Source organism: Anomaloglossus baeobatrachus, chromosome 5 (genome assembly GCF_048569485.1).
Source record: "Anomaloglossus baeobatrachus isolate aAnoBae1 chromosome 5, aAnoBae1.hap1, whole genome shotgun sequence".
NCBI classification, from domain to species: Eukaryota; Metazoa; Chordata; class Amphibia; order Anura; family Aromobatidae; genus Anomaloglossus; species Anomaloglossus baeobatrachus.
The window spans coordinates 164623605-164647785 of NC_134357.1; positions in this window are offsets into that span (position 1 = coordinate 164623605).

Below are 24181 nucleotides of genomic sequence, written 5' to 3' on the forward strand. Positions count from 1 at the left end.
TCTCCCTGCATTTAATAGGGAGCATTGCTATTTCTTTGCTATATCCCCCTGTGTTTTTGTAATTAATGGGGCAGAGACCCTTGGTCTGGGAACCAGTCTCTGGGTTCTATCTCCTGCACTTTATGACCTTTATAATGTTTACCCTATGCATTGTCTCCTTGTGTAAATCTGCTTATTTAATAAATATAACTATATTTTGATACTCACAAGGTACTTTGTCTTTTATTTACATCATGTTTGGCCCTTTAAGACTCCTTTTTCTCCTTCTTGAATATATGGTGTAAACAACTGGTCTAACGTGTCCTTCACACACATGGCCAGTCGAGAGGTGACCAGAAACACAAATCGGAGAACCGCTTGGCCTTACGTGTCCTACACACGTAGGCGACAGGGCGCTTTCGCGGCGGTCTTCCGGTTAACGCTACCTAGTCACCACCCGGGGTGACGTGTTCCCTGCACATGTGGTCGGTGTAGCGCCAGGTACACCAAAACGCTAACTGGGTTGTCGTCCAGTCTGACGTGTCCCTACACACGTGAACGGTTCTCAGGTTTCTTGGGTTATCTCAGAGCCATCCAGCTCTGTATTCCCCGCCTAACCTTTGGGTTACCAGCAGCTCTTTTGTTATCTGGAGCATGGTGGGCTCCGACTGGTGATTGGGATATTTACCACCTTGTCGTGATTTGCCAGTCCCCCCGTAACAGACACCTTCCCTTTAAAAAAATAATTATGACTTTACATACAAGCCATGCTTTTAGGATTTTTGTTAGTAGCAAAATTAAGACATAGGGGTATTAAAGTAATCACTGTCTGCAGTGTGTAAAGAAAGAAGTTAGGCCACTCACTGAGTTTTCAGAACTATGTGTGTACAAAGGCTCTGAGAATTTTTATTGAGTACTTTATGCAAACTGAGTCACAAAATACACATACTCTCTAGTATGTGTACAGATATATATATATATATATATATATACTGTATATATATATATATATATATATATATATATAATATATAAAGCCGAGTGTATGTATGTATGTGTGTATGTATGTATATATGTCCGCTAAAGGAATCTGCACCGTCACATTTACAATCACGAAATTTTGCACAGGCGCCTCATGTGACTCAGGGAACGTCATAGACTATGTTTTGACCGGAAAATTTAACCCCGCACTTTACAGTTACTCTCCAAAAATCCTGCTTCCATTAGAGTCAATGGAGCTGGAAGCCACAAGTTATTAGAAGCTGTGATTGGTTGCTATAGGAACGAAAGACATTCATAGTTTAACAAGTTTATGTGAAAGGTAATATGATGTCAATGGAGAAGGATAGAGACAGACAGACAAAGAGACACAGGCAGACACATGGAAAGAGACAAGCACAGAGAGACAGAGACAGACAGAGAAACAGAGAGACAGACAGAGAAACAGAGAGAGACAGACGGGGAAAGAGACAGACGGGAAAAGAAACAGACGGGGAAAGAGACAGACAGAGACAGACGTGGAAAGAGACAGACCTGGGAAAGAGACAGACCTGGAAACAGACAGTTGGGCAAAGAGACAGATGGGCAAAGAGACAGACAAGCAAAGAGACAGACACCCAAAGAGACAGACCGACAAAGAGACAGACGGACAAAGAAACAGACGGACAAAGAGACAGATGAGCAAAGAGACAGACAGGGAAAGAGACAGACCTGGAAAAAGACAGACCTGGAAAGAGACAGACTTGGAAAGAGACACAGAGATAGAGACAGACAGAGATAGACAGATAGGGAAATGAAAGGCAGCAAAAGAGACAGAGAGACAGACAAAGACAGACGGGGAAAGAGAAATACGGGAAAGAGACAGACCTGGAAAACAGAAATACCTGGGAAAGAGACAGACCTGGGAAAGAGACAGACCTGGGAAAGAGACAGACCTGGGAAGAGACAGCCCTGGGAAACAGACAGACCTGGAAACAGACAGACCTGGAAAGAGACACATGGGCAAAGAGACAGACGGGCAAAGAGACAGACGGGCAAAGAGACAGACGGGCAAAGGGACAGCCGGAGAAAGGGACAGCCGGGGAAAGGGACAGCCGGGGAAAAGGACAGATGGGGAAAGGGACAGACGGGGAAAGGGACAGATGGGGAAAGGGACAGACGGTGAAAGGGACAGACGGGGAAAGGGATAGAAAGACAGACATACACACAGACAGACACAGAGATAGGGAGAGACCGAGATAGTGATAAAGAGATAGATACAGAGACATAGACACAGACAGACACACAGATACAGACAGGGAAAGAGAGAGAGAGACACAAACAGTCAAAGAGACAGACAGAGGCAGAAAGACACAGACAGGGAAAGACACAGGCACTGACAGACAGGGAAAGAGACAGACAGAGGCAGACACACACAGATAGGGAAAGAGACAGGCACAGACAGACAGTCAAAGAGACAGAGAGGCAGACAGACACAGGCAGACAGATAGGGAAAGAGACAGACAGAGACAGACAGACAGACACACAGAGATAAACACACAGACAGAAAGACAGAGACAGACAGACAGACAGAGAGACAGACAGAGAGAGACAGAGAGAGACAAACAGAGACAGAGAGAGACAGACAGAGACTGGGAAAGAGACAGAGAGGCAGTTACTATCCGGGGCAACGCCTGGGTACTGCAGCTAGTATATATATATATATATATATATATACTAGCTGTACTACCCGGCTTCGCCCGGGTTAATAACTGCTGTTAAAATAGAATGTATTAACAAAAATATATTCTGCACACAAACACCACATAACAAATAGATAGAAATGTAATTATTAAAAGGCAAAAACTAAGCTAATAGAAGCATTTCACAATATATATTTCAACACCACAGATATTCCACACAGATTTAACATCCTATGACCTCACACATACTGAGAATGTCCTTTGTTGCCTATATTAACCAACCAGAGCTCAGATTAATTAACTGTAGCAAAATAGAAGCTGAGCTGTGATTGGTTGCTATTGGCAGCCTGATAAATCTCCAGGCAACAGAAAGCCCTCCCCCTGATAGTATATATTAGCTCACACATACACATATAGACAGGTCATGTGACTGACAGCTGCCGTATTTCCTATGTGGTACATTTGTTGTTTTTGTAGTTTGGCTGCTTATTAATCAGATTTTTATTTTTTAAGGATAATACCAGACTCGTGTGTGTTTAGGGCGATTATGTGGCGAGGTTGGTGTATGTGTGGTGAGATGTGTGCTGAGGGTGGTATATGTGTTCAAGTACGTGGTAGTGTGTGGCGCATTGTGTGTGTGTGTTCATATCCCCGAGTGTGGTGAGTATCCCATGTCGGGGCCCCACCTTAGCAACTGTATGGTATATACTCTTTGGCGCCATCGCTCTCATTCTTTAAGTCCCCCTTGTTTACATCTGGCAGCTGTCAAATTGTCCCCAACACTTTTCGTTTCACTTTTTCCCCATTATGTAGATAGGGGCAAAATTGATTGGTAAATTGGAACGCGCAGGGTTAAAATTTCGCCTCACAACATAGCACCCGGCGCTGCCCGGGATATTAACTGTCTCTCTGTTTCTCTCCCATTCTCTGTCTGTCTCCCCCTCTGTATATATCTCTCTGTCTCTCTCTATCTCTTTGTCTGTCTGTCTCTTTCCCAGTCTGTCTATCTATCTCTTTCCCAGTCTGTCTATCTATCTCTTTCCCAGTCTGTCTATCTATCTCTGTCACTTTCCCTGTCTGTCACTTTCCCTGTCTGTCACTTTCCCTGTCTGTCACTTTCCCTGTCTTTCCCTGTCAGTCTCTTTCCCTGTCGGTCTGTATCTTTGTCTGTGTCTATCTCTTTGTGTCTGTCTCTTACCTTGTGTACGTCTGTTTCTTACCCTGTCTGTGTCTGCCTCTTTCCCTGTCTGTGTCTGTCTCTTTCCCTGGCTGCATTGTGACACGCCAACATTCCATATAAGGGTGTGGCTGCGAATTCTTCTGAAGTTCTGGCTGCACTGTGGCTCTGAGCTCCATTCGCTTTAATGGAGGCAGGTTTTTTGGCAAATAACTGTAAAGAGCGGGGTTAAAATTTCCCCTCAAAACATAGCCTATGACGCTCTCGGGGTCCAGAAGTGTGAGTGTGCAAAATTTTGTGGCTGTAGCTGCGACGGTGCCGATGCCAATCCCGGACATACACACACACATACACACATACACACATTCAGCTTTATATATTAGATATATATGGGTGCTAACAGACTTTTGAAAAAGCTTGGTTTGGTACCCAGACTTTACCTGAACTCCAATGAAATTTACTGGGCAGTTCGGTTCGCCACCCACATGCATCCAGCCATAAACAGAACACTTCCAGGGGTGGGTGGGCTGGGTGTTTTTTTTTTTTGTTTTTTTTTTTAAGTGCACACTACATCCAATCACGCTGTTTTTACCCCTAGTGTAAGCCGTTCAAACACTGCAAGTGGCTCACACTGGGCTGAGCACTGAGCGTACCTGAGCACAATAATGCTCACGTGAGTGGTTTGCAACATGAAGCATCTTATCTCAGTCTCTGTTTTTTTTGTAAAGTCTGTGTTTTGGTACAAACATCGAAACTTGGCTTCATTCATGTCTAAGTCTTATTACATATTTTTTTTACCCCATCACATTAAAGTTAATAATATAACTTTCATTACAAAGCTTCAATTTTACCTAGTTGGTACAAAAATGAATACACCCCATATGAAAAAGTACTACATGTATTATTTTGTATGACCTCCATAATTTTTACAAAAATCAGAAGAAGAATGGGTATGATTGCCACGCTGCCGTAGTCAGAATAACATTCAGGAGTACTGTAGGTCAATAGTGATTTATTTCTATGCGTTTCATAGAACCCTCTCCTTCCTTAGGAAAATCACATACACAAGGAGATGCACGTAGCTGGGTATATATAGGGAGCAGATATCTCAAAGCACCGCCCCTCCAATTTGGAAAAAAAATGGCGCACTGTGAGACAAAACAGTATAAGAGAACAAAAAGCATCACCATTTTATACATGGATAGATGGTATGGTACAAACAATAAATATGTAAAGCATGCAAATGAAAAATTGCATCTACAATTTCATTCATATGGAAACTACTAGAAACAAGTAAACACATTTTTTTTTATGAAATATACTTCTATGGTCTAGAACTCCACTGTGATACACAGAGTTTTTTGTGTATCAGTATGTTAGCCTACTAAGACACTTGGATTAGTGGTGTTTTTGTGAGAAAAACAAAGAGATCTGCAATTTGCAGTGTGGAAGAGAAATTCTAAAAGGTGAAGAACAAGAATGGAGCAAAAAAAAAAAAATGTAATCATTCATATCGCTTCTGTTCTTTTGAATTATTATGTCAAACCTATGTAAGCCTATTTATTATTCATTTTTATTTTCTATTAACATGTGCTTCTAAAACTACAGTGAAAACAAAGCACCAAAATGAAGGGATTCAGCACCAACTCCCCAGGTTCATACCACAAACAAAGGAAGAGCCCGGACTGCTGACCCGAAGGGGCTTAAGGGAGGGCTACATGACTAGGAGGGATGCCAGGCCATAGGGTTAATAAGGGGTTAATGGAGAAAGTCAGTTTGGGCGCGAAATTTGGGGGTGGTGCTAAGGGGCAGTTAGGATCAGGGGTCAGTGTGATTGGTCAGGGGGTGGTGGCTATAGGGGGTCGTATATAGGGCAGGTCAGAGGGGGGTGGGCCATTCCTACCTGGACGTGACTGGAATCGTTGTGGCTGGATCCCGAAGATGGAGGACTTCATGGCACAGATGAAGAGGATGGCGGAGCAGCGTGGACAGCGTTGGATGGACGAGCAGCTCCAGCGATGGTCCGGCGTCGGCGAGGAAGATGGGACCCCCCTGCCTCCGAAGCGGCAGCGAAGAACTCGGCCCCCAGAGCGCCTCAGCCCGGAGATGACGCCGAGGAGCCGGCGGCGGAGACGGAGCCCGAGTGGATGTGCGGCGGTGGATCCGGGAGCCGGGACGTCGCGAGGCCCCGGCCGGAAGTCGGGCCGCGGGCGCCAAGGCAACGGGGCGGTGAGCGACACGGCCGGCCTCCCCTCCTCTTCCGGGTCGCGGCGCACGGCAGTGACGCGCGCGTCGCGGCCGCGTGACCCGGCGCGGTCACCTGACCCGGCGCGGTCACCTGACCCGGCGCGGTCACCTGACCCGGCGCGGTCACGGGGCCCGCTGCGCTCGCGTGACCCGGCGTCCCCCTGTGCTCCGGCGGCCTCACCTGACCGAGCGCGCTCACCTGACCCGCCGCGGTCACGTGGGGCGGCGCGGTCACGTGGGGCGGCGCGGTCACGTGGGGCAGCGCGGTCACGTGGGGCGGCGATGTCACCTGACCGGGCGCTGTCACCTGACCGTGCGCGGTCATGTGACCCCGCGTACTCACCCGTCCCGCCGCGTCCTCGCGATCCGGCAGGCTCGCCTGACCCGGTGCGGTCACCTGACCCGCCGCGGTCACGTGGGCCGGCGCGGTCGCGTGGGTCGGCGGGGTCGCGTGGGTCGGCGGGGTCGTATGAGCCAGCGGGGTCATGGGGGCCAGCTGGGTTGCGTGGGCCAGCGGGATCGCGGGGCGCAGATGAGGCCACAGTGGCGGCGGCGGCAAGGTCTAGGAGCAGAGCGGGGCCCATGCAGGAGCATGGGGTCCCAGTGGCGGCGGGGGAGTCCGTACGGAGACGGCCCGGATCAGCGGGGCCCGGCCTGGGATCGCAGCGGAGGGACAACGATGGGACGGCGTCGGGATCAGCTGGAGCACGCGGGGATGCCGGACGGCATGCCCCAGGCGGCGTTTATGTGGCGGAGCCAGCGTCTGGATCGTCGCGGAGGATGGATGGTGCTGCGGGCGGACGGGGCCTAAGGTCGAGTCTGCCGGACGGCGGGCTCCCTGGGCCTGGGTCCAGTGAGGACGAGGAGGCAACCCTGGAGGAGGACGTCGCGGAGGACGGCAACGGGGACCAGATCGTGGAGGTCGGCGAGGCGGCTGGAGTGCGACGCGGAGAACATGTGACGGCTGTTTCGGGATCTTCTCGGAGTCAGCCGGGTAAGACCACGGTTTCTTCTATTTCTCGTGCACCTGGTTTGGCTATGGATGGTGTGTCTGGTGATACGGTTGGCGTGCAGGGCGTGAATGTGGTTGGTGGTACGGGTGGTTTACTTGGTGGCCCGAGTGGCGGGCGGGTCGTGGATGTGGTGACGGGTGACGGCAGTGTCGCGTCCGAGTTGTTGAGGTTGGTTAGGGGTTTGTTTGCCCCTGTGGGGGGCCCTAGCTTGGTGTGGCAGGGAGCGACGGGGCAGGAGGTTGCGACTCCTGCGGTTGGAGGGGTTGCTGGTGGCAATGCGGTTGGTGAGCCGGTGGTGGCGGCTCCCGCGGCCCCAGCTGCGGCTCCCGCTGCCGCAGCTGCGGCTGCAGTGGACATTGTTCGATTGGATGACAAGGCGAGAGGGGAAGTGTATGTTTGCTTTGATGGCCCGTTGGGGGCGCATCTGAAGCAGGAGACCAGGGAAAAAATATGGAAGGATGAATATGTTGAAATATTCTCATTGCTTCCGTTGGAAAAGTTTAATCTGGATCGGGTTAAACCGGATGAGAGCAAAAAGGACGAGGAAGAACGGCGGCGTTATCGCCTTATTCCCCGCACTTTTCAGAACTGGTTGCAGGCCTTTGTGATACTGGCCGGTGTGGTGGGGGAAAAGGCTCCGGATAACTGTACAGCGCTTTTCTGTTATCTGGATTCTATCTGTGAGGCGTATAGGACCTATGGGGGGACTGCTTGGCTAAGATATGACGAGCAGTTTCGCCAGAGGAAGGCGGTCAGACCCAGTTTACGGTGGGACCACAAAGAAATTAGTCTATGGATGCGGCTGATGGCTGCGCCGAAGTCGGCATCACAGTCCTTTCCAGGGGGCACCGGCGGGGGATCGTTTGGCACCTCGTCGGGGCCCAAAAAGGGCGTTTGCTGGCAGTTTAATGAGAAGGAATGCCGGTTTGGGTCTTCCTGCCGATTCAAGCACGAGTGTTCGGGCTGTGGTGGCGCCCACAGTCACCTTAAGTGCTTCCGGAAGGGAAAAGGAAAGGCCGCGGAGTCTTCGTCAAAAAGGGAGGACCCCGGTGAGGGTAGATCGGATGGCGCCGTTTCTAAGTAGATACCCGGACCGGGGATCGGCGGAATTGTTGAGTGACGGTTTTAGTTTTGGTTTCAAGATACCGTCAGTGGTTAAGACGGGAGAGATTCGTTTAAAAAATTTGCAGTCGACGCGCCTACATGGTGAGGTTGTGGCGGATAAGTTACGGAAGGAGGTGGAGCTAGGACGGATGGCGGGGCCTTTTGATGCCCCTCCATTGCCGGACTTGGTTGTGTCCCCGTTGGGGTTGGTCCCAAAAAAGGAACCTAACAAGTTCCGGCTCATCCACCATTTGTCCTATCCTACTGGCCGGTCGGTGAACGATGGTATTGATCCTGAGCTGGTTTCGGTTTCGTATGTCCGTTTTGATAAGGCTGTGGAATGGTTAAGGAAGTTGGGCTGTGGTTCGCTGTTGGCGAAAACGGATATAGAAGCGGCCTTCCGCCTGTTGCCGGTGCACCCGGACAGTTTTCACCTGTTGGGGTGTTGGTGGGAGGACAAGTTTTATGTAGATTGTTGTTTGCCTATGGGCTGTTCAATTTCATGTTCTTATTTTGAGAAGTTTAGTTGTTTCTTGGAATGGGTAATTAAGGAGGAGGCGGGTCTAGATTCAGTGTTGCATTACTTGGACGACTTCTTGTGCATGGGGCCTGCGGGATCCTCGCAGTGTTCCCTTTTGCTTCGGACAGTGGAGCAGGTTGCTCGCCGGTTTGGCGTTCCGTTGGCGCCAGAGAAGACGGAGGGTCCGGTTACGGTTTTGAAATTCCTGGGTATCGAGCTGGATACGGTTGCCATGGAGTGCCGCTTGCCGGAGGACAAGCTGGTGGATTTGAGGCGTTGTGTTCAAGGGGCCATTGAGGCCAAGAAGATTCGTTTACGGGACTTGCAGTCCCTGTTGGGGAAGTTGAATTTTGCGTGTAGAATATTGCCGATGGGGAGAGTTTTTTCCCGTCGCTTGGCCCAAGCCACCACCGGTGTGTTGCACCCTTTGCATTTTGTGCGTTTGAAGGTGGAGCATAAGGCGGACCTGAGAGTGTGGTCCCGTTTTTTGCAGCTGTACAATGGACGGTCATTGTGGCTTCGTGAGGTGGTGTCAAATGAGGAGTTGGTGCTGTATACGGACGCGGCGGGATCCAGTGGATTTGGCGCATATTTTGGGGGGAGATGGTGTGTCGGCAGGTGGCCTGATTCGTGGCGGGTTTGCGGTCTGACTAGGAATTTGGCCCTGTTGGAACTTTTCCCTATTGTCGTGGCCTTAGAGGTTTGGGGACAGGATTTGAAAGACAGGAAGGTGCGTTTCATGTGTGACAACCTGGGGGTGGTTCAGTGTGTTAACAAGCTGACAGCTGATTCCCCCCCGGTAGTGGACCTCTTGCGTCACTTGGTGCTGAAATGTCTGGAGTTGAACTTGTGGGTCTGCGCTGTACATGTGCCGGGGGTGCTGAATTCTGTGGCTGATGCTTTATCTCGCTTCCAGTGGGACCGCTTTCGAATGCTGGCGCCGGACGCGGAGCAGCAGGAGACCGTATGGCCCGTCTGGTTGTGGGACCTGGTTTGCAGCCGGCCTGGGAATTGATCCGACATTCGGTGGCACCCAGTACGTGGCGCAGCTATAATTCAGCGTGGGACCGTTGGCTCGAGTTGGTTGATGAGGTGGGAGGTCATGTATCTGAAGGTGACAGAGTTTATTTAGTTTTGTTTATGTTGGGCAGGGCTAAGGAAGAAGGCCTTTCGTGGTCGGCCGTGGCGGGCAGGTTAGCGGGCATTTCCTTCTTTTTCAAGTTATTGGGCTGGAAGGACGTTACGAAGGATTTCTGGGTGCGCCAGGTGATGAAGGGTTACCGGAGGGCGGGGGCGCGCCGAGACCTTCGGCGCCCGGTATCTTTTGAGCTGCTGGGCAAGCTGTTGTCGGTGTTGCCTCGGGTGTGCTGTTCGGAGTATGAATGCCAGTTGTTCGGGACCGCTTTTGTTTTGGCCTTCTTTGGGGCGTTTAGAATTAGTGAACTGGTGAGCAGAAACACGAGGAGTCACGGAGGTTTGTTGCTGGAGGACGTGGAATGCGGTATGGATGTGGTGCGGTGTTGCTTGAGACGGTCAAAGACGGACCAGCTGGGTAGAGGTCGGATGGTGGAACTATGGGGTGTACCTGGTTTAGCGGAGTGCCCTGTCAGATGGCTGTCGGCGTTTTTAGAGGTGAGGGGAGCTCGCCCGGGGTCCCTTTTGTCCCACCAGGACGGGTCAGCCTTGTCGAGTTACCAATTTGTCTGCATCTTTCGGAGGTGCCTGCAGTGTTGCGGTCTCAACGAGGCTGAGTTCGCGTCGCATTCCTTTCGGATTGGGGCTGCGACTCAGGCGGCTCGTTGGGGTCTGGGCGCGCAGGCTCTCCGTAAGATTGGACGATGGGACTCGGCCAGGTTTCGATCTTACGTCCGGCCGAACTTGTTGTGAGCTATGGGTGGGGAGGGGGGGGGGGGTCGGGGGCTGTATTGGTTTGGTAATCATTACCCATTTTCTTCCTTGTGCCCCCCCCCCCCTCCCCCTCCCCCCTGTTGTGTTGTCACCTTTTGTTTTGTAGGTTTCCCATTGTTGGTGTGGGTGCTCGGCCACTCATACGTGTATTGGGGGGCGTTCCGTGCGGGAATACGACCGGACGGCCGCCAGTTGGGGGTTCCCAGAGAAAAGGCTACTGTGCGATGGATCGGGGTCAGGGGCATGCTGTGGAGTGAGGTGTTGCCTACCTGGCGCCACCATTCGCAGCTGGACAGAGCACCGGACGTGGTAGTACTACACGCGGGTGGGAATGACCTGGGTCTCCGGGCTTCCAGGGACCTGATACAAGACATAAAATGTGACTGCCTGCGGCTCCTGTCTTCCCACCCGGGTCTAGTAATTGTCTGGTCGGATATGGTTGCGCGGCTGACATGGCGGCACGCCAGGTCGGTGGAGGCAGTAAACAGGGCGCGAAGTAAAGTGAATCGGGAGATTGGGCGGTTCATTTCCCGGGTTGGGGGTGTCTCTGTTCGGCACCCGGAGTTGGAAGCGGCGTCCGCCGACTTGTTGCGCCGGGACGGGGTCCATTTAAATTCGGTGGGAAATGATATTTGGGCCTTAGGGCTGATGGAGGGGCTTGAGAAGGCTTTGTTGGTGTGGGAGGACTCGCGCGCACAAGGGGTCATGCGAGCTCGCGGTGGCGGAAAGGAGGGGGGTGTCTGAAGGTGGGGGTTTGCACAGAGGAGAGGACGGAACCCAGTGCCGGAGCGGGTTACCTCTAGCGGTGCAATTGTTTGGTAAACGGGTCCTTGCTGGGTTGAGTCTCAGCGGGACGTAGTGGGGGCAACATCTGGCTTGGGCTCTCGAGTCGGTGTGTTGCGGCTGAGGGTCAGGAGACAGGCTGATGTTGCAAAGAACATTTTGGTTAACCTTCAGGTACCCCCCCCTTCCTTTTCGGGTTCTTCAATGAAGAGTTGTATTGTTACATGGCTGATGTTTATGTTATGAATAAATGGGGCTGCTGTGGCCTTTATATTCCAACGTCACACAGTGTTTGTGTTTATTTTAGATAAGAACCCTAGGGGGTAGGGGGTTGTTGGGGAAGGTCACAGGCCTTCAGTCAGACATTCCGGAGTCAAGGAAGAGCCCGGACTGCTGACCCGAAGGGGCTTAAGGGAGGGCTACATGACTAGGAGGGATGCCAGGCCATAGGGTTAATAAGGGGTTAATGGAGAAAGTCAGTTTGGGCGCGAAATTTGGGGGTGGTGCTAAGGGGCAGTTAGGATCAGGGGTCAGTGTGATTGGTCAGGGGGTGGTGGCTATAGGGGGTCGTATATAGGGCAGGTCAGAGGGGGGTGGGCCATTCCTACCTGGACGTGACTGGAATCGTTCCCGCCCGCCCGCCCTAATTGTGGATTCGACATCGATGAAGAAAAGAAGGAAGATCGTATTTGTCGCAGCGGCGGAAAGGAGGGGGGTGTCTGAAGGTGGGGGTTTGCACAGAGGAGAGGACGGAACCCAGTGCCGGAGCGGGTTACCTCTAGCGGTGCAATTGTTTGGTAAACGGGTCCTTGCTGGGTTGAGTCTCAGCGGGACGTAGTGGGGGCAACATCTGGCTTGGGCTCTCGAGTCGGTGTGTTGCGGCTGAGGGTCAGGAGACAGGCTGATGTTGCAAAGAACATTTTGGTTAACCTTCAGGTACCCCCCCCTTCCTTTTCGGGTTCTTCAATGAAGAGTTGTATTGTTACATGGCTGATGTTTATGTTATGAATAAATGGGGCTGCTGTGGCCTTTATATTCCAACGTCACACAGTGTTTGTGTTTATTTTAGATAAGAACCCTAGGGGGTAGGGGGTTGTTGGGGAAGGTCACAGGCCTTCAGTCAGACATTCCGGAGTCATGTGACCCACACACAGGACTGGCAACTGAGCAAATGATCAGATGAGTTGAAGTGAGCAATCTAAATGAATTCAACACATGATTTGTTATGAGAAAGCCTCAGTATTCTCATGTGATCAGTCTCATTGCATATAAAAAAAAAAGGGATATATCTGATGAGATCACAAACAGACAGTAGATGAATGGGAAAATTTGTGTAGATTGAGAAAAATCTAAAATAAAAAATAGGTTAATAGCTATATATATATATAATTTATTATAGCACCATTTATACCATGTCGCTTTACATGTGAAAAAGTGGGGGGCATATATAGACAAGTACAATAATCATGAAGAATACAATGCAGAGACTGGTACAGAAGGAGTGAGAGCTCACTATCTACCAGAGGTGATCAGGATACAGTAGGTGAGGGTAGAGCTTGTCATGCAGCGGTATAGTGGACTGAGATTTACTGCAGGTTGTAGGCTTGTCTGAATAGGTGAATCTTCAGGTTCCTTTTGAAGGTTTCCACGGTAGGTGAGAGTCTGATATGCTTTGGTAGAGAGTTCCAGAGTATGTAGATGCACGGGAGAAATCTTGTATGTGATTGTGGGAATAGGAGATAAGGGAGCAGGAGAGAAGGAGATCTTGTGAGGATCGGTAGTTGCATACAGGTAGATACCTGTAAACTAGGTCACAGATGTATGGAGGAGACAGTTTGTGGATGGCTTTGTATGTCATAGTTAGTGTTTCGAACTGGAGATTCGCGAAGGGACAGGTGGATTAGTTGGGCAGCAGAATATAGGATAGATTGGAGGGTTCTGAGAGTATTAGAAGGGAGGCTAGAGAGAAGGGGGTTGCAGTAGTCTTGCCGTGAGATAATAAAGACATGCACTAGTGGTTTTGCAGATTCTTGGTCAAGGAATGTACAAATCCAGGAAATATTTTTGATTTGGAGTCAGCAGGAGGTGGAAAAGGCTTGGCTATGTGGCTTGAAGGAGAGAGCAGAATCAAAGGTGATCCCCAGGCAGTGAGCATGCAGAACTGGGGAGAGTGAGCAGCCATTGAGTTTGATGGATAGGTCAGTTGGGGTGGTAGAGTGAGATGGGGAAAGATGGTGAATTCTGTTTTGTCCATATTCAGTTTTAGAAATCGACTAGAAAAGAAGGATGAAATAGCAGACAGACATTGTGGGATTTTGGTTATTAAGGAGGTGATATCAGGTCCAGAGAGGCAGATCTGTGTATCATAATCATAAAGATCATACTGGAAACTATGGAACTCTATGAGCTGTCCCAGACCGAAGATGTAGATGGAGAATAGCAGTGGTCCAAGAACTGAACCTTGGGGGACACTGATAGATAGGGGGCAAGATGATGAGGAGGATGGGGTAGTGTAAGAGTGGGAGACACTGAAAGTCTGGTCCATGAGATATGAAGTAATCCAGGATAGAGCCAAGTCTGTGATACCGAGATGAGACAATCTGTAGCAAGAGGGAAAGGTTCACAGTGTGAAAGGAAGAAGACAGGTATAGGAGAAGGAGGAGGAAAGAGTAGTGTCGCTTGGCAATGGCGGTTAGTAGGTCATTGGTGACTTTAGTTAGGGCAGTTTCAGTGGAATGATGGGGTCGGACGCCAGATTGTAACTGGTTAAAGAGGGAGCAGGAGGAAAGGTGGGAGGACAGTTCAAGATAGACGTGTTGCTCCAGTAGTTTTGAGGCATAGGGGAGAAGTGATATGGGCCGATAGTTAGACACAGAGGCTTGGTCAAGGGAGGGCTTTTTGAGGACGGTTGTGATGGAGGCATGTTTATACATACAAACTTGTTTCTCTGTAGGAAAAGTATACCAAATATTATATTTATATATATATATATATATATATATATATATATATATATATATATATATATATATATATATATATTAGTGTAGCATGTTTATAGACAACATATCATTGATGGGAGTGAGGTCTGAGTCGCCAGTGTGACTCTAACTCCTGTCCAAGCCCTAGTATACAGTTAGGTCCAGAAATATTTGGACAGTGACACAATTTTCGCGAGTTGGGCTCTGCATGCCACCACATTGGATTTGAAATGAAACCTCTACAACAGAATTCAAGTGCAGATTGTAACATTTAATTTGAAGGTTTGAACAAAAATATCTGATAGAAATTGTAGGAATTGTACACATTTCTTTACAAACACTCCACATTTTAGGAGGTCAAAAGTAATTGGACAAATAAACCAAACCCAAACAAAATATTTTTATTTTCAATATTTTGTTGCGAATCCTTTGGAGGCAATCACTGCCTTAAGTCTGGAACCCATGGACATCACCAAACGCTGGGTTTCCTCCTTCTTAATGCTTTGCCAGGCCTTTACAGCCGCAGCCTTCAGGTCTTGCTTGTTTGTGGGTCTTTCCGTCTTAAGTCTGGATTTGAGCAAGTGAAATGCATGCTCAATTTGGTTAAGATCTGGTGATTGACTTGGCCATTGCAGAAGGTTCCACTTTTTTGCACTCATGAACTCCTGGGTAGCTTTGGCTGTATGCTTGGGGTCATTGTCCATCTGTACTATGAAGCGCCGTCCGATCAACTTTGCGGCATTTGGCTGAATCTGGGCTGAAAGTATATCCCGGTACACTTCAGAATTCATCCGGCTACTCTTGTCTGCTGTTATGTCATCAATAAACACAAGTGACCCAGTGCCATTGAAAGCCATGCATGCCCATGCCATCACGTTGCCTCCACCATGTTTTACAGAGGATGTGGTGTGCCTTGGATCATGTGCCGTTCCCTTTCTTCTCCAAACTTTTTTCTTCCCATCATTCTGGTACAGGTTGATCTTTGTCTCATCTGTCCATAGAATACTTTTCCAGAACTGAGCTGGCTTCATGAGGTGTTTTTCAGCAAATTTAACTCTGGCCTGTCTATTTTTGGAATTGATGAATGGTTTGCATCTAGATGTGAACCCTTTGTATTTACTTTCATGGAGTCTTCTCTTTACTGTTGACTTAGAGACAGATACACCTACTTCACTGAGAGTATTCTGGACTTCAGTTGATGTTGTGAACGGGTTCTTCTTCACCAAAGAAAGTATGCGGCGATCATCCACCACTGTTGTCATTCGTGAACGCCCAGGCCTTTTTGAGTTCCCAAGCTCACCAGTCAATTCCTTTTTTCTCAGAATGTACCCGACTGTTGATTTTGCTACTCCAAGCATGTCTGCTATCTCTCTGATGGATTTTTTCTTTTTTTTCAGCCTCAGGATGTTCTGCTTCACCTCAATTGAGAGTTCCTTAGACCGCATGTTGTCTGGTCACAGCAACAGCTTCCAAATGCAAAACCACATACCTGTAATCAACCCCAGACCTTTTAACTACTTCATTGATTACAGGTTAACGAGGGAGACGCCTTCAGAGTTAATTGCAGCCCTTAGAGTCCCTTGTCCAATTACTTTTGGTCCCTTGAAAAAGAGGAGGCTATGCATTACAGAGCTATGATTCCTAAACCCTTTCTCCGATTTGGATGTGAAAACTCTCATATTGCAGCTGGGAGTGTGCACTTTCAGCCCATATTATATATATAATTGTATTTCTGAACATGTTTTTGTAAACAGCTAAAATAACAAAACTTGTGTCACTGTCCAAATATTTCTGGACCTAACTGTAACTCCAATCCCCTTGCTCTACCCAAGGGGTGAGCAGGGACCATGGTCACAAATCCCACAACAAAACACGGACAGGGGAAAACCCAAAACTTGGACACACGGCAATCAAACACAAAGAAGTGACTATACATGCACAGGGGAAAATAACATATAAGGGAGGAAGTAAACAGACAACCGGGAAACTTCTACACCACACACTGCTGCAGTCAGCACCAAGATTACAGCCAACACAGTAACTTACAGACAGCTCCTTCCTCCTCCAGGCCAGACATCCAAATGAGATCATAGAATAACTAGCACCCTCTAGTGGGAGCCGAGGGTATATATAGGAACTGCATGTGGTCGAAACCGGAAAAACCTTAGAAGGTGATGAGAATATTTTGCTGGAAGTGAATACAGGCATTAGTCCTCTACTTACCAAAGGAAAGGGAATACATTTAAACTGCAGGGTTTTGAGGCAAAAAGACCCCAGCCCAGAACCTGTCACTAGTCTGTACAACAGAGAGACAACCATGACAAAAGGTAAAGCAGACACTTGGGGGCTGGTGTTATCAGGCTGGCAAGGCCCATGGTTATTTGTCCCTTTCCAGCCTAAAAATAGTAGCCCACAGCTGCCACAGAAATAATGCATCCATTAGGCACGTGCGTAAGAAATTACGGGTCTGCCACTTACCTAGAGTGACCTCTGCATTAAGGACTAGGAGGCTAGAAAAATTAGCAAAATGGTGTAAGAGCAGGTCAAATGTGCCTGCCACTGAACTTGAGTGAGCTATGGAGTCTTATTCTGAGAACGTTTTCAGAACGAGGCTTCATAAGTCACTCATGTTCAGCGGCAGTCACGGAATATCTCACGCTTGCCTTGCTCTTACTCCCATTTTGCTTCTTTTTCCAGACCCATAGTCATTATTATGACCATTTTACACCCAGATTACAACACCAAAGTTCAGGTCCCAATTGGCTTATATGCGGTTCTGGGTCCAAGTTCATGTTCTGGTCAAGTCCGGGTACCAAACCAAACTTTTAACTAAAGTCCGGGTGAAGCAAGTGAACCCAAACATCCACATGTCTGCTCATCTCTATGATAACATCAATCAAATGGCACTTCCCAACACCAGCAGTACTCCTGCAACTTCATATAACAACACTGCCACCACCATGTTTCACTGTAGGAACCATCAGTTTCAAAAATATTTGTCTTGGTCTCATCACTCCAGAATATAAAGGCCCAATTGTCTTCATATTTTTCAGCAGGAGCCCTGGCAAATTGTAGGTGGGCTTTTTTATCCATAGGCTTTAGGATAGGCTTCATTTGTCAACAACACAATGCCATGCATGCCATTCTTCTGCAGTGTATGTCCTTTTGTTTTATAGAAAACACTCACGTTAGTTTGGCTTTCTCCGTCTTTAGTTAACTACTGAACTTCAATCTAAATTTTCTTCAAACCTTCTTATCAGAAGAAGCTCATTTTTATTATTCTAACTTTAGTGGTCAGACAAGATATCTCTTTGATATAGTTACAGTTCCATTGTTGCTAAATTTTTGTATCCCTTTTGCTACTGTATTCTGATAAGTAAAGTTTTTCTGATATTCTTATAACCTTCAATTTTCTTGGATAAAGAAATTATTTTTTTTCTCAGGTCTTGTAAAATTTCTCATCAATGTTTAACCAAACAACGGCCAGAAATAAATAAATAAATAATATCCAAAAAATTAAATATATACCAAATAAATGAGATATCGTTTTTTTAAAAAAAAAAAAAAGAATATTTTATTAATCAAAAACTTTTTTTGTTAAGAAAAAAAAAAAAGGTGTAGGGTAGGTCAGAATAAATACAATGGATGCAGTGCTTCGTAATTAACATGCCAATCAGTAAACATACACACATCAATCCAGCAGAGAGAAAAAACTGTATATTTTTTTTATGAAGGGAAACAGTTAAGTGCCTAATAAATATATAAATTCATATATAAATAAATTTGGAGGCCATAGGGAACATACTAAGTAAAAAATAATATACTTTGTGCAGAATTATTAGGCAAGTTGTATTTTAGAGGATTTTGTTTTATTATTGATCAACAACTATGTTCTCAATCAACCCAAAATACTCATAAATATCAAAGATTAATATTTTTGGAAGTTGGCGTGGTTTTTTTTTTAGATTTGGCTATCTTAGGAGAATATCTGTTTGTGCAGGTAACTATTACTGGGCAGAATTATTAGGCAACTTTCTGACATTCAAAAATAAAACCCAAATAAATTAGTGACCAATACAGCCATCTTTCTTTATGACGACATTCAAAAGCCTACCATTCATAGAGTCTGTCAGTTGCTTGATCTGTTTACGATGAACATTGAATGCAGCAGCCACCACAGCCTCACAGACACTGTTCCGAGAGGTGTACTGTTTTCCCTCCCTGTAGATCTTTCATTTTATGAGGGACCACAGGTTCTCTATGAGGTTCAGATCAGGTGAACAAGATGGCCATCCCATTACTTTTTCATCTTTTAGACTTTTACTGGCCAGCCACACTGTGGAGTAGTTGGATGCATGTGATGGAGCATTGTCCAACATGAAAATCATGTTTTTCTTGAATGATACCGACTTCTTCCTGTACCACTGCTTGAAGAAGTTGTATTCCAGAAACTGGCAGTAGGTCTGGAAGTTGAGCTTCACTCCATCCTCAACCCGGAAAGGTCCCACAAGTTTATCCACCTCCACCTTGCTGGCGTCTGAGTCGGAGTGGAGCTCTCTGCCCTTTACTGATCCAGCCTCTGGCGCATCCATTTGGCCTATCAAGAGTCACTCTTATTTCATCAGTCCATAAAACCTTTGAAAAATCGGTCTTAAAATATTTTTTAGCCCAGTATTGATGTTTTATCTTATGTCTCTTGTTCAAAGGTGGTCGTTTTTCAGCTTTCCTTACCTTGGCCATGTCCCTGAGTATGGCACACCTTGTGCTTTTTGATACTCCAGTAACATTGTAGCTTTAAAATATGGCCAAACTAGTGGCAAATCTCATTTTAGCAGCTTCACGCTTGATTTTCCTCAATTCATGGGCAGTTATTTTGCGCCTTTTTTGCCCAACATGCTTCTTGCGACCCTGTTGGTTATTTGCCATGAAACGCTTGATTGCTTGGTAATCACGCTTCAAAAATTTGGCAATTTCAAGACTGCTGTGTTGTGAATATGTTTTCCAGTTTGGGGCTCCCTTTTGTAGTCCGTGCTGGCGGTGTAGTTGATTTGTGGAATGAAAGCCACACACCGGTAGAGGACTGGCAATCAGGGTCAGATTGGGACTCTATAACTGAGTAGTTTTCTCTTGTTACTTGCCGGTGGTCAATGGTCTCCTGTGTGTTAAGGGCATTCTGTAACCAGCTCTGCTCACTACCAGAACTCCTCTCAGATAAGTGGTCTTTGTACCAAACCAAAAGTTTGACCATATAGTGTACAAGAAAAAGGCAAAAAATTCTCAAGTGCATACAAATTACATAGAAAATTGCGATTGCATGATTGTTTCTGGAATATTTTATTCACTGTGTTTCACTGTATTCACAGCAGCCCTTGATGATTTAAAATGTTAAAGGGTTAATTGTGACACGACGCATGTGTTATACATGATTAAATGAAATGTTTGCAATCTTGCTTATATAGGGTCAGGGCCGTATTTACCATTAGGCACCCGTGGTCCGGTGCCTGGGGCGGTGGGTTGCGGGGGGGGCGGCACTTTCTGGCTGCTGCTGCAAAAAATATATTTTTTACATCCTCCCCCCCTCCGTTAGACAGTCTATTAAATCCGCTGTGTTTTCGGAGGGAGGGAGGGTGGCGGGGCGCGAGAGGCGCACCTCCATCTATCTGTATCTGCGCCTTTAAGACGCGCATACAAATAGACTGCGGGCGCCGTGCACAGGGAGCTGATTGACCCCGTCAGTGCCGGCACCTGCACTTCCGGGGTCAGAGGCGGCTGTGCTGTGGCGGCCAAAGCTGTAGGTGCCGCAGAGGATGGAACGCTCACCAGAGCCAGCAGCAGCAGGAGGATGAAAAACACCGGAGGAGAAGCTGCAGCACCAGCAAAAGGAGGAGGAGAGCGGCGGCACAGGAGCAGGTAACCGCTGGCAGAGTTCCCAATGCTGTGAAATGAGGAGGGGAGAGGCAGTCAGAGGCTATAAAGTTAGGATTGTGGGGGGGAGGGGCAGGCAGAAGTTTTAGACTGGGGATTGCGGGGAGAGGGGCAGGCAGAAGCTATACAGTTAGGATTGTGGGGTGAGGCAGGCAGAGGCTATAAAGTTAGGATTGTGGGGGAGGGGCAGGCAGAGGCTATAGTCTGGGGATGATGAGGGAGGGGCAGGCAGAGGCTATAGACTAGGGATTTGGAGGCCTATTATTGTATTCTGGGGATTAGGGGCCTATGACTTGACAGTGGTTAGGGGGGCTGGGGCTAATAATATAGTCTTAGAGTTAGGGGGCCTATTAAATAAGATGGTGGTTAAAGGGGCTTATTACTGTAGAGGGGAAGGTTTAGGGAGCCTATTACTGTAGAGGGGAAGGTTTAGGGAGCCCGTTGCTGTAGGAGGGGGGGTTTAATGGAGCCTGTTGCTGTAGGAGGGGGGGTAATGGAGCTTGTTGCTGTAGGAGAGGGGGTTAATGGAGGTTGTTGCTGTAGGAGGGGGAGTTAATGGTGCCTTTTGCTGTAGGAAAAGGGTTAATGGAGCCTGTCTCAGTAGGGGGGTAATGGAGCCTGTTGCTGTTGGGGGGGTTAATGGAGCCTGTTGCTGTTGGAGGGGAAGGGGGTTAATGGAGCCTGTGGGGGAGGTTAATGGAGCCTGTTGGGGAGGGGTTAATGGAGCCTGTGGGGGGGTTAATGGAGCCTGTTGGGGGGGTTAATGGAGCCTGTTGGGGGGGTAATGGAGCCTGTTGGGGGGTTAATGGAGCCTGTTGGGGGTGGGGTTAATGGAGCCTGTTGGGGAAGGGTTAATGGAGCCTGTTGGGGGGGTTAATGGAGCCTGTTGCTGTTGGGGGGGTTAATGGAGCCTGTTGTTGTCGGAGGGAGGGGGTTAATGGAGCCTGTTGCTGTAGGGGGGGTTAATGAAGCCTATTGCTGTAGGAGGGGAGGAGGGGGGTTAATGGAGCCTTTTGCTGTAGGAGGGGGGTTAATAGAGCTTGTTGCTGTAGGAGGGGGGTTAATGGAGCCTGTTGCTGTTGGGGGGATTAATGGAGCCTGTTACTGTTTTAGGGGGGGTTAATGGAGCCTGTTGCTGTAGGAGGGGGGGTTTAGGGGGCTTTTTACTCTAGATGGGGGTTTAGGGGACCTTTTGCTCTAGGTGGGGGGTTTAAGGGACCTTTTGCTCTAGGTGGGGGGGGTTATGGGACCTTTTGCTCTAAGTGGGGGGATTTAGGGGACCTATTGCTGTAGGAGGGGGGTTTAGGGGGCCTATTGCTGTAGGAGGGGTGTTTAGGGGGCCTATTGCTGTAGGAGGGGGGTTTAGGGGGCCTATTGCTGTAGGAGGGGGGTTTAGGGGGCCTATTGCTGTAGGAGGGGGGTTTAGGGGGCCTATTGCTGTAGGAGGGGGGGGTTTAGGGGGCCTATTGCTGTAGGAGGGGGGTTTAGGGGGCCTATTGCTGTAGGAGGGGGGGTTTAGGGGGCCTATTGCTGTAGGAGAGGGGGTTAAGGGGGCCTATTGCTGTAGGAGGGGGGTTTAGGGGGTCTATTGCTGTAGGAGGAGGGGGGTTTAGGGGGCTTATTGCTGTAGGAGGGGGGTTTAGGGGGCCTATTGCTGTAGGAGGGGGGTTTAGGGGGCCTATTGCTGTAGGAGGGGGGTTTAGGGGGCCTATTGCTGTAGGAGAGGGGTTTAGGGGGCCTATTGCTGTAGGAGGGGGGTTTAGGGGTCTATTGCTGTAGGATGGGGGTTTAGGGGGCGTATTGCTGTAGGAGGGGGGGTTTAGGGGGCTTATTGCTTTAGGGGGCCTAATGCTGTAGATGGGGGGAGGGGGTTTAGGCGGCCTTACAGAGTGAGGGATAGTGCAAGGGACAAAGTCGATGGGGGGAAAGTGTAAGGGTATGTGCGCACGTTGCGTAATTCCATGCTTTTACGCTGCGTTCTTCACCGCAGCGTAAAAGCATGCGTCCTGCATCCCCAGCACAATCTATGTAGATTGTGCAAATTCCATCTGCACGTTGCGTTTTAGAGCGCAGCATTTTGCATGCTGCCAAAACGCTGTGTTCTAAAAAGCAACATGTCACTTCTTTTGTGCGTTCTGGATGCTTGCTCCACTCTGTCTATGGGAGAGGCAGCATCCAGAACGCACAAATTCTGCATGAATTCTGCAGTCAACAAACTTTCAGAATGCAGCTTTTCAGCTGCGTTTTGAAATGCAGATGCAGTGACTTTACGCTGCGGTGCAGAACGCACTCACGTGCGCACATAGACAAAGGACGCGGTATGTTGGGGGTCTCAGTATGGAGAGGGGTATGTAAAAACTTGGCACTCAAGATCAATGTGAACAGTGGTTTTTATTGTGAAGAACTTGTAGGACCAGCACAAGTGCAGCTGTTTCAGTGAAAAGACCTTCATCAGTGCATGCAGAGGGTCCTCAGAAAGTATAGTAGCGTGACGAGCGGTGTAGCTGGGTATGATGTGGTGGCCACCACTGTCTATGTGGCAGTGCTGGGCTTGTGCTGCTCCTACAAGCTATTCACAATAAAAACCACTATTCACAATGATGAGCTAAAAGTTTCTGCATCTACTTGAGGCGGTTTTAGACCCTACTTGTGCACCCCCCAGAAGTGCCGTGTATCAACTCACTAAGTATGGAGAGGGGGAAGCATTGGGAGCTCATTATGGAAAAGGGGTAGCATCGGGGTTCAATATGGAGGGGTTCATTATGGGGGGTTCAATATGGACAAGGGCAGTGTGAGGGCTCAGTATGGAAAGGGGGGTACCGTGGGTGGGCTCAGTATGGAGTGGAGCAATGTAGGGAACTCAGTATGAAATGTGAGGTAGTGTGGGAGGGGGCTCAGCATTAGGTGTGAGGTAGTGTGAGGGTCTCTGTATGCTAAGTGGGGCAGCATGGTGGTCTCTGTATGATGAGTGAGGCAGCATGGTGGTCTCTGTATGCTGAGTGGGGCAGGACGGTGGTCTCTGTATGCTGAGTGGGGCAGCATGGTGGTCTCATTATGAAAAAGGGGCCGGCAGAATTTGGAGTACAATAAGAAAGGGCAGCATGAGAGGCCCAGTATGGAGAAGGGCAGTGTGAGGGCTCCATATAGAGAGGAGCAGCATGGGACATTGTGAGGAGGGGCAGCATGATGTGAAGACAGTGTGCATATTTCATAATTGAGGAAGGTGTGGTGGCTATAGTTTATAAGGGAGGACAGTGTGGCATTTTAGTTTATTAGGGGGCAGTGTGGCGGTCATAATATATAAGTGGGGACGGTGTGGTGGGAATATTTTATAGGAGAGGATAGTGTGGAGGCCATGTACGTTAAGAGGGATTGTGTGGAGTAATATTCTTTTGCGGGGAGCAAACTGAGGAGCAGTTATTTTTTCAGTCCACAGCATAGGGCTTATTTATAGCACAGCATTTGTGGTTATTGTTATTTTTCAGGGAACCATGGTGAGATGTGCTGCAGAAGACCGGAGAAGAGGGAAGTCTGCAGAGACGAGCTGTGGATGTGAAGTCATTATGGAGTTGGATACATGAGACAACAGCTATTGGTGAGTGAATTATCACAGACCGTACACTGCACTAACATTTACACAGATTTAGGGGTAGAAATGGCCGGAGTGCTTCTTTAAAGAGAACCTGTCACCGGATTTGGTCACTATAAGCTGCGGCCACCACCAGTGGGCTCTTATATACAGTATTCTAACATGCTGTATATAAGAGCTGATACTGCTGTGTGGAACATAAATATCACTTTATATTCACCTAAAGGGCGGTGCGGTGCAGACTAGTTGAATGGGTGTCTCCGTTCTCTGGTGC